General features: G+C 32.8%; 1 long non-coding RNA gene across 1 annotated transcript in view; it reads left to right on the top strand.

Annotated features, from left to right (window-relative positions):
• LOC110255496 (uncharacterized) overlaps positions 1-13,374 on the top strand; it is a 714,189-nt gene that overhangs the window by 521,203 nt on the left and 179,612 nt on the right. Inside the window, exon 4 of the long non-coding RNA XR_014816017.1 lies at positions 6,548-6,631. This is a non-coding gene — a long non-coding RNA (uncharacterized LOC110255496). The remainder of the gene's footprint in view (positions 1-6,547; positions 6,632-13,374) is intronic.

The following is a 13,374-nucleotide window of genomic DNA, read 5'->3' as shown; positions in this document are numbered from 1 at the left end:
TAGAAAACTATAGTTTTCATTTGGGCCTTTTTGAGTAAGCTTCATAGCACTGTATAAAAAGTAAATATGTTTTTCAGAATCTTTGACCTTGCTCACAGTAATATTAAGCAATTATGTACCTAAGGTATAAGATACAATATCCATAAATAATATAAAGAACAATTGCGTTGTTCATTCCTAAATATAAAAGTTAACTTTTGATTTCAGTGGAGAAATGGAATGATAGTTTCTCTTCCAAAAGGAGAATAGTAAATATTTTAACAATAAGATTTATCTTTTCTTTTTAGCAGTTAAGTATTTGAACTTATATGGAAATGTTCCAAGAAAGAATAGAGCCTTGCAAAGCAAGTAGATCTACTTTAAAATAAGTTACTGTAACTTAAAAAAATTATGTCTAAAAATGTATTGTAGATATTTTTCTGTTTGAAATTAATCTGTTTCTTACCCTATGTTTTAAACTATTTATCCTTGGGATAAAAACATTGAAGGCAAAATAAAGATGTTTTCAGGAAAAATAAAACAAAATTTGTTTTAAATAGACCTCTTCTAATGGAACTCTTCAAACAGAGGAAAATTACCTAAAATTGAATCATAAATATTCACAAAGGAATAAGAAACATCAGAAAGTGGAAATAAGGAAGTATGAATTAATATTGTCTAAATATTATTAACTGAGTCAATATATTAGAACAAAAAAGCACAGAGGACAAGAGAGAAGTAAAAGGGCTATCTAACTGACCTAAGCTCCTTGTGTTGTCATAGAAATGATGAAAATAACAATATACATCACACTGTAGAAAGTCAAGGATGTATATTGCTATTTTCGTGGTTACCATTAAAAAAAAAAAGAGAATACATAGTGAATAACTATCAAAGGGGAAAGAAATAGGATAATTAAAAGAAAATTATTATTCAAAGATGAAGAAAGGAAGGAGGCAGAAAGAACAAAAAAAATGGTACAAGGAGATAAAGTTAGTAAACTAATCGAATTACAGGTGTAACTAGATTAAAAAGTCCTGTGAAAAGGCAATATTGTCACATTGTGTTAGCAGATCAACAACTACATTCTCCTTATAAGAGATACATGTTAAATCTAAAGATACAGAAATATTTTTAAAAAACTTTTAAATACTAAAAAAAAATTGCCATGTGGGAATTCTCATGGTGCAAAGGAAACAAATCTCACTAGTATCCATAAGGACGCACTGGCCTTGCTCAGTGGGTCGAGGATCTGGTGTTGAAGTGAGCTGTGGCATAGGTCACAGACATGGCTCATATCCTGTGTTGCTATGGTTCTGGCATAGGTGGGCAGCTGTAGCTGCAATTCGACCTGTAGCGTGGGAACTTACATATGCCACAGATTCGGCCCTAAAAGGCAAAAAACAAAACAAAACAAAGCAAAACAAAAACCATGTAAACACTATCCATCCAACTACTGAAAGCTTGAATAGCCATGTAATATCAAAGACTTTGTGACAAGAAACACTACTAGAGATGAAATGGATATTTGACAATGATAAAAAGGTCAATCCATCAAGAAGATATGAAATTCTAAATGTGATTGCAGCTAATGACATAATCACAAAACATATAAAGCCAATACTATATAATTATTGAAACAAATAGAAAATCAACAATTATTGTGGGAACTTTTAATAGATGTTTCAAACTACTGATAGAATATATAGAAAAAATAAATCAGTGAAGATATAGATTTGAATAACAACAGTGAACAAACTGGCCCTGGTTGACATGTATAGAATATTATATCCAATAATTGTAGCAAAATCACTATTTTCAAATGCAGATGGAACATTTACTGGAAGCAAGTCTGAATACATTTCTAAGGATGTAAATAATATAGACCATATTAGTAAACCAGTTGAATTAAATGAGGAAAGAATAAGAACAGATGATAAAAATCTTAGACAAAATTTTTCAAAGAATGAATAGGAAAAAGCAAAAATATGATACCAAAACCTGAAAAGTACATCTAAATAAAGGGAAATTATGAGTCAATCTTTCTCATAAACATCAGAAAAATAATTCAAAACAAATATCTGGTAATTGAATCCATATATATGGAGAGGAACTACTGAATATTCAGATACAGGCAATTAAAGAGTATATTCTTAATCTGAGGTAAGACATCTGTTACACATATTTGTACATATTTGTATATTTGCATATTTGTACAAATACATATTTTCAAACAATTAGAGCATAAACTGAAAAAGTGATACTGTATACAGCATGTCCATAAAATGTTTACAATACCTCAACGTTGTACACTGCGTTACTGAGGAAAATTAATTACCCGGGATAAGTGGTAATAGATACATAATAATTAGCAGAATGTCCACATTTGTTTCCTAACCCATGGAATAGGACTATTATGATAGGGGAAAAAAGTGGCATACCCTGGAAACATACCACCCCCCCGCTCCAGTTAACATGGGTTAGAAAACAAAAGCAATACCGTGTCTCAGGGTTATGCAGGGCAGGATTTTAGATTTTACTCAATTTCTCTATGAGCCATAGGGCACTGTGAGTACAGTTCTAGTTTTAGTTGTTAATTGCCAGACTTGTCAGGCAATGTTGGACTAGTTGCTCCAAATTCCATTCTTTCTTTTAATGTGAGGAGAAGTATGGGAGCTAAATGCTTAGCTTCATGCGACTGTCCACAGGATTTTAAAGTTCCACCTTCCACCTTATGGTCTCAAATTGTTCAGTTTGTTAATTATATAAATTTTATAACATCCTAGAAATCAGAGACTTTTAGGTCTCAAATTCAACCAGAGAAACATTATAATTTTTATCTATGAAAAGAATGTAGGTCCATATTAGGAAGGAAATGCACAGTCTTCTTGGGTTAAAATAGAAATGAGAGAAATTAGCGAAATTCATATATAGGAAGGTAATTAAACAGGATTTTGATGAAACACTGTGCTTAGGAATAAGATTTCCTCAAAGAGAAGATATGGTGATTTGTAAAATGCTTCAGTGAGAAAGGAACAATTGATGAGTAAGAGAAAGAGGAAAGAAAGAGGGGGAGAGAGAGAAGAAAAGAGGATAGAAGGAAGGGAGGGAGAGAAGGGAAAACAGGGTGATTCAAGTGGAAAAAAAGACATATTTGGAACAAGACTGACATCCAAAGTTTGTAGATAAAAATTGGAAAAATGATTTATTTATTGAAAAAGTTAATGCTTTTAGATCTAGTTACTTATAAAGTGATAAAAGAGGAAAATGTGTGAGCTGTTATTAAATAATACTGAGTCCCAGTGGTGCAAAGTCTGAAAGAATAGATTGGATCATTCTTCCAAAGCACACTAAGATCCAGAAAATAATTAAAGAAATACTTTTTTTGAGTCAAATAAATTTGTTTGTCTTTTAACTTCTACATTCAACAAACATTTATTTTTCCAGGTTTATTGAGACATACTTGACATACATTGTCTTAGTTTAAGTCATACAAGATGATTTGATACATGTATATGCTACCAGACAATTACCCAATTACTCCAGTAAGGTGAATTAGCACATCCATCACCTCACATAGTTATTTTTTTTTTCTTTGTGATGAGAATTTTTAAGATCTACTCTCTTAGCAACTTTCAAGTACACAACATAGTTTGTAAACTCTAGTTACTAGGCTGTGCATTAGATCCCCAGAACTTACTCATTTTATAACTGGAATTTTGAGCACTTTGGCCAACATGTCCCCATTTCCCCCACCCCTCAGCACCTGCAAACCATCATCCTACTCTTTGTTTCTATGAGTTTGACTTTTTAAGTTTCCACAAGTAAGTGAGATCATACAGTAACAACAGATACTCGTTGACTATCTATTACATGGCAGAAAATATTTGAAGTAGTGAACAAACCAAGTTCTTATTCTCACAAAGTTGTGGGGAAAAATACATACATACATCAATTCCTACTTAGAAATTGATTGGTGCTACGAAGAAAAGTAAAGAGAGGGTAAATAGAGTAGTGCACTACTAGTGGGGTTTTAGAAGAAGAGTATTTTTTGAGGGATAGTCAGGGAGAACCTCACTCTTAAGGTTACACTTGAGCAGAAATCTGCCTGCATAGTAGAACCTTGTGGATAATTAAGGGAAGAAATTCCAAAACTGTGAATGACCTGAAGCCTATGCTTCTTGTGTGTGTGAGAGTGTGTGTGTGTGTGTAAATGTGTGTGTTTCTTTTTTTTAGTTTATATGATTTTTATTTTTTCCATTATAGTTGATTTACAGAGTTCTGTCAGTTTCTACTGTATAGAAAAGCGACACAGTCATACATATATATATATATGTATATATATATGTATATATATATGTATATATATATATGTATATATATATATAGTTTTTCTCACATTATCCCCTATCATGTTCCATCACAAGTGACTAGATAGAGTTCCCCATGCTATACAGCAGGATCTCATTGCTTATCCACTCCAAATGCAATGGTTAGCATCTGTTAACCCCAAACTCCCAGTCCATCCTACTCTCTTCCCCTCCCCCTAGGCAACCACAAGTCTGTTCTCCAGAAATTCAAGGACTTGGAGAAGCACTTGTTAAATTTCCACAGTAAGAGAAATTAGGAAGCAGTCTCCTTAAAGATTGAGACATCTCTAGACCACATGATTATAGAAAACAAATCACTGAATTTGGAGTGAAAAACTACGGGCATTGGAATAAAATATTCAAGGGATCCATAATTCATTTTTAAGATGATATTATCGGTGTAACTACAGATACTGCCTATGCCTAAGAAACGTGTATAATTGGCCTCTAACAGAAGGCCCACAAAAAGAAACAAGTTAAACTTAGAGGATAAAGATGGAAACGGATAGATTGATTCCAGATCTAGGTCATGTTTTGATGGGAAGATATCTTCCTTGTGTGATTCTTCCAAATCAAGATGAAACAATTTATTTGGAAAGTGAGTTGTTTGGAGAGTAACTGAACTAACTTTCACCATTTATCCTATGCAACACAAGACAGCAAATGAAATGTTATGAAAGTGGAGAGCAGGACAGACATTGGGGTAAGAAAGAAAAGGGAAAGGAAAATGAAAAAAAGCATTCTGACCCAGTTTTAGTCTGAGTACACTAAAGATGAAAAGGAAACAAGTGGAACTTATACCCACACAGTTAAATCTTCCTAAAAAATGATAAGAGAACAGAGAAATTGAATATTAGAGGCGTAACCTACAACTACTAAAAGGTGTCATCGCAGATAGAATGCTGTTCAAGGCCTTAAAGCTGCACGAATCTTTCAGAAGCTGCAGAAGGACAATGGTTGGGTAGTACAAGTAAAGCTACTGATTCTGACTTGAACTCTGGGGCTTGCATTTCAAAGATCTCAGCTGCAGCCTCAGTTCAGAAATCTGGAGACAAAAATATAACAACTGTGGGGATGAGGGATAAACCTTCCTTAGGAGTCAGATATTCGGTAAAAGCCTATGGAAACCTGTTATTCCTAAACGTCACACCAAACTCAGCATAGGAGAAATATATCAATTAGCAGAATTTGAACATGCTGGATATGTACACTTAGTGTAGGCTGGCCAAAATGCCATCCTCTGAGATGAAAGAGTAGGTATTGATGATTTTTTCCCCAGACAAGAACATGAACGATACAAAATTGACCACTTGAAAGTAATCTCCCAATTAAGTCTAACATGTCAGGTTGTACACTCTGAACAACTAGCACAGTTTTGCTAGTTTACATCAGTTGAGGCAAAAAAACAATTTTTCCACTTGGCTCTCCTTACATGAGACACCACTGCATCTCTATTTTATATTTTGGAGTCATTCTGGAGTCCTATAATTGCCTGAAATAATTGCTTTTAGGCCAGGGCTTGACATTTTTATTGTTGTGTTTTGTTTTGTTTAAATTGGTGGCTGAGGGGTCAGTTCATAATAATCATCTTTATTTTGCTAATGATTGAGGTACTGGAGGAAACAGTGATTCCCATGGAAATGCTGCAAATGCTTAGAGGTGCTCACGTCTGCATAGGCAATGAAAACGTCTTTGGCTGAGACTGAGCAGAATAAAAAATTATGGAGAACAAGTTCTAGACTTCAATTTCTTTAAACTTTACCTCACATGGTCAAAAGAATTTGGCTTTTTTCTTTAGTCGTTTCTTCTCTTTGAACTAGCAATTTTCAGCTTAGCCAAACTCAGCTACCCAGAGCTCTAGAAAATTGGCCAAAAATAGTTTCTACTCTTGCATGTATGTGGTGGGGCAGTCCAGTGAAGTGTAAATATCAACAATACAGTTTTAGTTGCAAGTATAATATCCAGCAATTGGGAAGTTTATATATTATAAATTCTTCAATGTATATGTCACTTTATATAACTAAACATGATATACTTTTGTAAAGATGATAGATATAGATAGACAGACAATGATTTCTTTCTTTCTTTGTAGTATTTTAATAGTTCAGAAAAGATTTGAATTTTTTCTGTTCAAACAAAAAGTTTATAAATTATTTTATTTGTTTTTCTTACTTGCCTTTTTTTTTTTTGTATAACAGGACGAATAAATTTATTCTATTTTAAAAGATGATCACTGGACACACTTGTTTTTCCAGTGTTTCTCTACCACCAATTTGGAAAAGGTAAGGTCTTGAGAATGAATTTAATACAATAGACAATAATTGCCAGTATTCATTAAGATACATATTAAGTGCCGGATGCTATCTTAAGAGGTTTATAAGTACTATGGTATTTAATCCTTATCATAGCTATAAGAGGTTTTATTCTGTTGTGCAGAGAGTGCAACTACTTGCCCAAGGTCATACAGCTGTTTCTGAGAAAATGATCATTAGAGTTGGGACATCAGTTTTCCTTTAATAAGAACTTGATTAAAAGTATTCCAACTTTCAGAGTATGGGAGGATATTTCTGACAAAGGTGTTTATTTTTTAATATGTTGTCACAATAAAGAAAAATCATCTAGAGTAATTTGATTTGTCACCTAATCTAACAAATTACTACTAGTTGTGGGATTTTCGTGAGCTCATGAATTTGATAATCATTTTTTCAAGGCTTATGTGCAAGAAGTTATTCTAGACACTGAGGATATGGTCCTGAAAAGACAGCAAGGTCTCTGCTCTCTTGGAGATCACATTTTAGTGAGAAAGTGTTGTAGTAATCAGACAAATTTAATAATAAGATGATTTTAACAGTTATTACTTTTTAGCCTCAATTTTATTTTTTAAGAATTAAGAAAAATGCTCCCTACTTCATGGCAACTGCTGAGATTAAATAAGATAATATGTGGAAAGAATTTAGTATAGTAAAAATTATAGCTCTACCACTACTGCTACTATAGGAATACATGTTTAACTTTTGTTTGAATCTCTGTATATAATTTTTTCCTGCTTGTAAAGCAACACATTCATATACTTTAATAAGAATTAAACAATATAACTGATTTCCTTAAGTATTTTACAATAAGAATCTCAGTTTAACTTTGAAAATCTAGGTCTTTGGTATCCCAGGGGTTTTCAATACTCTATTTTCTGTTCAGAATCTTTGTCTACATTAGTAGCTTTAAGGAATTTAAGATAAATATTTGCATAAGAAAGAGTTTTATTGAAATGATCCCAAATCAACATATGCTTTGTCATTTGCAATATTCCCCCTAGGAAGTAGGATGAATAATAAATGACCAGCCAGATGTAGAACTTATTCAAGTACTTAAGAAAAAGTTTATATTTGAGGCATTTAGCCATAACCATACTTCAGATGTGTTTTTGTCTATAACATATATTTTTTTCCTAACTCTCTGCATACAGAGAGCTTCAGACATCTACCATCTACTTTGACTCTTTATTCTTTTTTTTTTTTTTTTGGCACTGACAGAATTTGGTAGTAAGAATGTTTATAGTTAAAATATGGTAAAGAAAACAATTAATTTTGTTTTCATCTGATAGTTTTGCTCCTAGGGAACCACCTGTAGATCAGTAGTTGGTTATTTATGAGCATAAAAACAGCGTAAGATGTTCCTAGAGCACTGTATCCTGGTCAGAATTATATAAAGTGCTGTAAGTTTATACAGTATAAATATGCAGATAATTTTATTGTTCATTTTTAAAAACAAGTATACTGAAAGTTTTAATTTAACAGCCATTTAGTGACACTGTGTGTTAGACAATATTCTAAGCAATTGACAAATATTAACACCTGGTAAGAACTAATGAAAAAGTTTCCACCACAGTCACTGTTTTACAGTTAAGAAAACAATGGCAAGATAAATACAGTAAATTTCCCAAGGTTGCACAATTAGTAAGTGACCAAGCTAGATTCAGTACCAGCAGATGGGTTTCTGAATGAAGCTTCTTAACCATGGTCCTCTGCTTCCTCTTATTTGAGAAACCTGTAGACAAGGTCACTCATGAATAGTTAAAAAAAGTCAAATCTGGTTTTGTTTAATATAAATTTACTATTATAGTTCTTTTTAAAAATATTATTTTTCCAATATTGAGTAATAGTATTAAAAGATAATTCTTATATTTCTCAATAGTTATCATTTGATCTACATAGTTACTCAACTTGGCATGATTCTGTGAAGGGGAATGGATTGTTATTTTCTAGGGAACAAAATATATTGCCACACTAATTAGAATGCTAAGGTGTTTTCTCAGTTCTCAGACTTTATAATATTCTTGGTAAAAAAGTAATATGAAAGAGTTTTTTAATATGATGAATATAAATGCATGATGCATTTTGCAAGAGTTGGCAAATAATATTTTCTGAGAGTCATATAGTGTGTAGACAACAGTAATTATAAGCTAATTTACTTCACTTATAGTTGATCCCAAAGAAGATTTTATATACTTGGATATTGAGCTTTAAAGTTCAAATCTTTTTTTTTTTTTCTAATTTGGATCTCATCATAATTTTCTAGTAGATTTTACCTATAATATGCAACTATCAGAAATAACATAATGAAGCTAAATACAGTATATGACATCAGAGAATTTTGTAGCCCTGGTATACACACCAATTAGTTGAAAACTCTGGAAAAGAAGAAAAGAAAAAAAAAATGTCAGAAAAGAAGGAGCATATTTCAGCTAATTAATAAAAAAGGAAAAGCTAAGAATTACTAAATAAATTGTATTTCACACTAAATCTGGATAATTTTGCCATTCTAAATAGGAATGATTTTTTTTTTTCTTTTTATGGTCACACCTGCAGCATATGGAAGTTCCCAGGCTATGGGTTGAATTGGAGCTATAGCTGCCAGCCTGCACCACAACCATAGCAACACCAAATCTGAGCCACATCTGTGACCCACACTGCAGCTTGTGGCAAAGCTATATCCTTAACCCTCTGAACAAGGCTAGGGATCAGACCCACATCCTCATGAATATGTCGGGTTCTTAACCTGCTAAGCCACAAGGGGAACTCCCAAAATGAAATTTTTATTAGTTATTAATACTTGACATTTTAAGCATAATAGTGTAGGTAAATTATTAATCATATACAACTATTTCCCCAGTTGGGGCCATGATGTTCTGCAGTAAATCATGTGTGATTGTCTATTAATCCAGATGAACTGCTTACTAAAGCACAAAATCTCCAGATCAGACTGATGAAATAATTCTACAAAGATACTTAGAAGTTTAATCTTGAGGTCCTTTCACTTAATATTTATCAAAAGTTCTCCATTATTGAACAGTACCTGATGAATCTGCTTTCCAATCTCCAAGTCAGCGGCTGGATCAATCTAGAATCTAGATGACCAGAGATCTGCCTGAATCTGATTGGGTACATTTTACTCTTGGAAAAGCTTTTTCTGATATATTTTATTAGGAAAGAAAAAAACTTTCTTCTGCCCTTTAGGTTCTTCTGGCTGGTCTAAGAATTAACTGACATGAGACAGATTAACAGGAGAAAATCACTTTTAATTCCAAATGTAAGACAATCCTGCATACATGAGATGTTTAGAGACAGAAAGGTAAATGAGGTATATATTGCCATCCTCAGGTAACAAATGGAATGGGGACCTGGGACTCCTAAAGACAGGGATGGTCATCACAGGAATAAAAGAAGACCAGATGTTTACCCTGACATATGAATGAGACCACTTAACATAAAATTTATCTTCAGGATTAATTTATTTTCTAGGTAAAATTCCAATTTTGAATTCTTCTAGGTAGTTAAGGAAGGAGCAATTGTTTTTTTTGAACCTCTAGATTGTCTTTAGTTCAAAAGAATCCTCATGCAAAGGTAACATATTTTAGGGAGACTTGTTCTGAACCCCTATACTTCTCTGAAAGTTTCACCTACTAAAAGCTGAACTGGTGACTATGGAGAGAGAGAATAGAAATCTTCTATTTCATTAAACCAGTCTCTAAGTTCTGAGAACATATCCATTTAGTTAGTTTACCTCATTTTAATATGTGGTGATACGGGTGGGCTTCCAAAGCTAGGTGTATGTCGCAATCAGTCAGGTATTTAATAAGAAGCATTTCTATAAAAACAAAAGAAAAACAATGGTTAGTGATTAGAGTAGACTACCATCCAAGTTTCTGATATCCTAAAGTAGCCAGTCAGTAAGAATTCTAGGTATTAGGTTTCAAGCATTCTCATATGGACTGAAGGCAAACAGTGGCAGTCTACTAATTTTCCTAGGCTGCAATTTGAATGTCTAATATGACCTTTCTGAGAAGCTCATACAAGAGCAGGCATGAGGACTATTCAGTACATGTCATTGTGATGATTTCGCTCATCCTTATATCAAATTGTCCAACTTTAATTTTCATGTCTCCAGAAAAAATGACTGTTTTAGCTCTCCATGTCAATGATTCCAAATCAAAAGCACGGGAGAAAAACTGGTAATGTTATTTTGGAAGGTCATAGCCAGGTATTGGAGAAAACTAAAAGAACTCAGGATCTTGTCCATTTTATAAGTAGAAACCTTAGAAGACAATGGACAGCACCAGAATCTGACGTCTAGAAATATGTATTACTGAAGACAAATTTTTCTAAAATCACCCATGTTTTTACCAAAGATAGCAAATTAAGACTAAGATGGTTGCTAAGTAAGTCTGGTTTTAATAAACGTGGCCTGATTATTTACATAAATATAACAAGAATAGGAACTGATTTTATAAGCTTTTTAAAATTTGCTTTGCTGAAACTTTTCCCAAGGACTCTGTGATTGAACATTTAAAGGTTGCTTGAGGCTGGGAAAGCCAAGCCAAGAACTTGATAACAGACTTTTCCTGTAATACCTATGGATTTGGGTGAATTCCTATCTTCTTGACATCCCCCAAATATCTTGAGGTTCCCTCTTCTGCCAGGAAGTGACCTTACTTATTCACATGGTAGAGCCACTGGGAACCCTGTAAGTCAGGTACTGAGCTGTTTTCCCAAGTAGCTTTATTGGTTTCGTAAAGTCAATTTTAGTTCCTTAGGGCTGACTGGTCATATCTGAGTTTATGCCTACTCCTAAATATGACATTCCAGTCAAAGCTTTGGTAATAAAGCCAGTGTTTCCATTATGTCCTGTTATTAAGAGAAAAGATTATTATTGAACTTATGCAAATAATTATATTGCCATTATAATAAAGATACTAAGAGTTTCTAAATTCCCTATGGATCAGATAGGAAGAAAAAGTAAATATGTATCTTATTTATGCTTATGAAGTATAAATTAGCAGATTGCTATAATTCGTAAGTAGCTTAGAATAAATATTTCTCATAACTGGAAAAAATTAAACACATTTCTGGGGCAGAAATATTTTTCCAGGATTATGGATCTGACAGGTCAGAGATTGCTGGTAGACAGTTTTCACAGTTTTATAGAACTTTCCCACCAATGTCTCTTTACAACCTGAGTCATATTAAATGCACTATGATGTAGGAAAGAATGCAAAAACTGAACAATTGGGTTCTGCAGGGGAGCTATGAAGAACCAGTGGCCTTCAAGGGATTCCTATAGCTCTGACTATTTATTTAATTTATAACTTTTGTTCACTTATCTTAATTTCTCTGATTCACAAACATATTATTGCCGTGTTATAAAGACATCAGAGTGACAAAAGTCTTGCAATGAAGGGACAATTTTTTTTGGTAGAAACTGAACATAACTTCATTCATGTGTGCCATAGTCTTTACAGATTCTGCTTCCACTGCTTTTACATGAGAATAATCTGGGCATTTTTCTAATATTCGGACTCAGTTCTTTTAGTGTGAACCTCAATATTGATGACAGAAAACATTTTATGCTAAGACATAGCAAACTTCCAGAAATTTCATACAATTTCTGGAAAACTTGATAACACATACCATACAGATGAAACATAAAGAAGGCTTAATGTTACTTTTATTTGAAAATGCTTCTCATGTAAATTAACATATTTAATACATCTAATTAGTTTGATATCCTCTTTTTATAGGGAAGGAAAACATATCTTTGAGATATTTCAGGAGCCCTCTGAAATATCTCATATCTCAAAGTTAGCTCTAAGTCAAAATGACTTCATTTATAATTTGATTTGAGTAAGGTTTTCAAAAATATCAAAAATATTTTAAAACACTTATGGTAAAATAGGACATAGATCGATGTGAATCAATTCTTAGTTATTCATTTACCGAAATTACAGGGAAAGACTATAGGCAGATATGGAAGCTTATACAGTTCTAAGCAATACTTAGCTCTTTTATTTATTTTATTTTATTTTATTTTATTTTATTTTATTTTATTTTATTTTTTATTTTCCCACTGTACAGCAAGGGGATCAAGTTATCCTTACATGTATACATTACAATTACATTTTTTTTTTCCCCACTCTTTGTTCTGTTGCAACATGAGTATCTAGACAAAGTTCTCAATGCTACTCAGCAGGATCTCCTTGTAAATCTATTCTAGGTTGTGTCTGATAAGCCCAAGCTCCTGATCCCTCCCACTCCCTCCCCCTCCCATCAGGCAGCCACAAGTCTTTTCTCCAAGTCCATGATTTTCTTTTCTGAGGAGATGTTCATTTGTGCTGGATATTAGATTCCAGTTATAAGTGATATCATACGGTATTTGTCTTTGTCTTTCTGGCTCTTTTAAAATTGAGAAGACTAGATTTACTTAAGTAATCAAAGACCTGATAAAGACAACATAGAACAAAAGTGACTGTAAAATTTATCTCCAGAGATTTTATTTTTCATAAATTTTCTTTTACCAAAAACACACATCGTACTTTCTAACACATAGAGATGTTTCTCCCCACTTTTTTTTTTAACCCTTATAAACCATCAATTTCTGGAGAAAACTAAAAAGTAGGCAAATATGAACTGTGTTTTACATCAGCATTCCATAGATTGGTAAATATAAAACTTGTTAAAATTTCTAAAAACAT

This window comes from Sus scrofa, chromosome 9 (assembly GCF_054392235.1).
Source record: "Sus scrofa isolate SSC_HxYL_T2T_F1_AM1 chromosome 9, Sscrofa_HxYL_maternal_Yorkshire_Landrace_v2.0, whole genome shotgun sequence".
Lineage (NCBI taxonomy): Eukaryota > Metazoa > Chordata > Mammalia > Artiodactyla > Suidae > Sus > Sus scrofa.
This window is presented reverse-complemented; position numbering and strand designations above follow the sequence as displayed.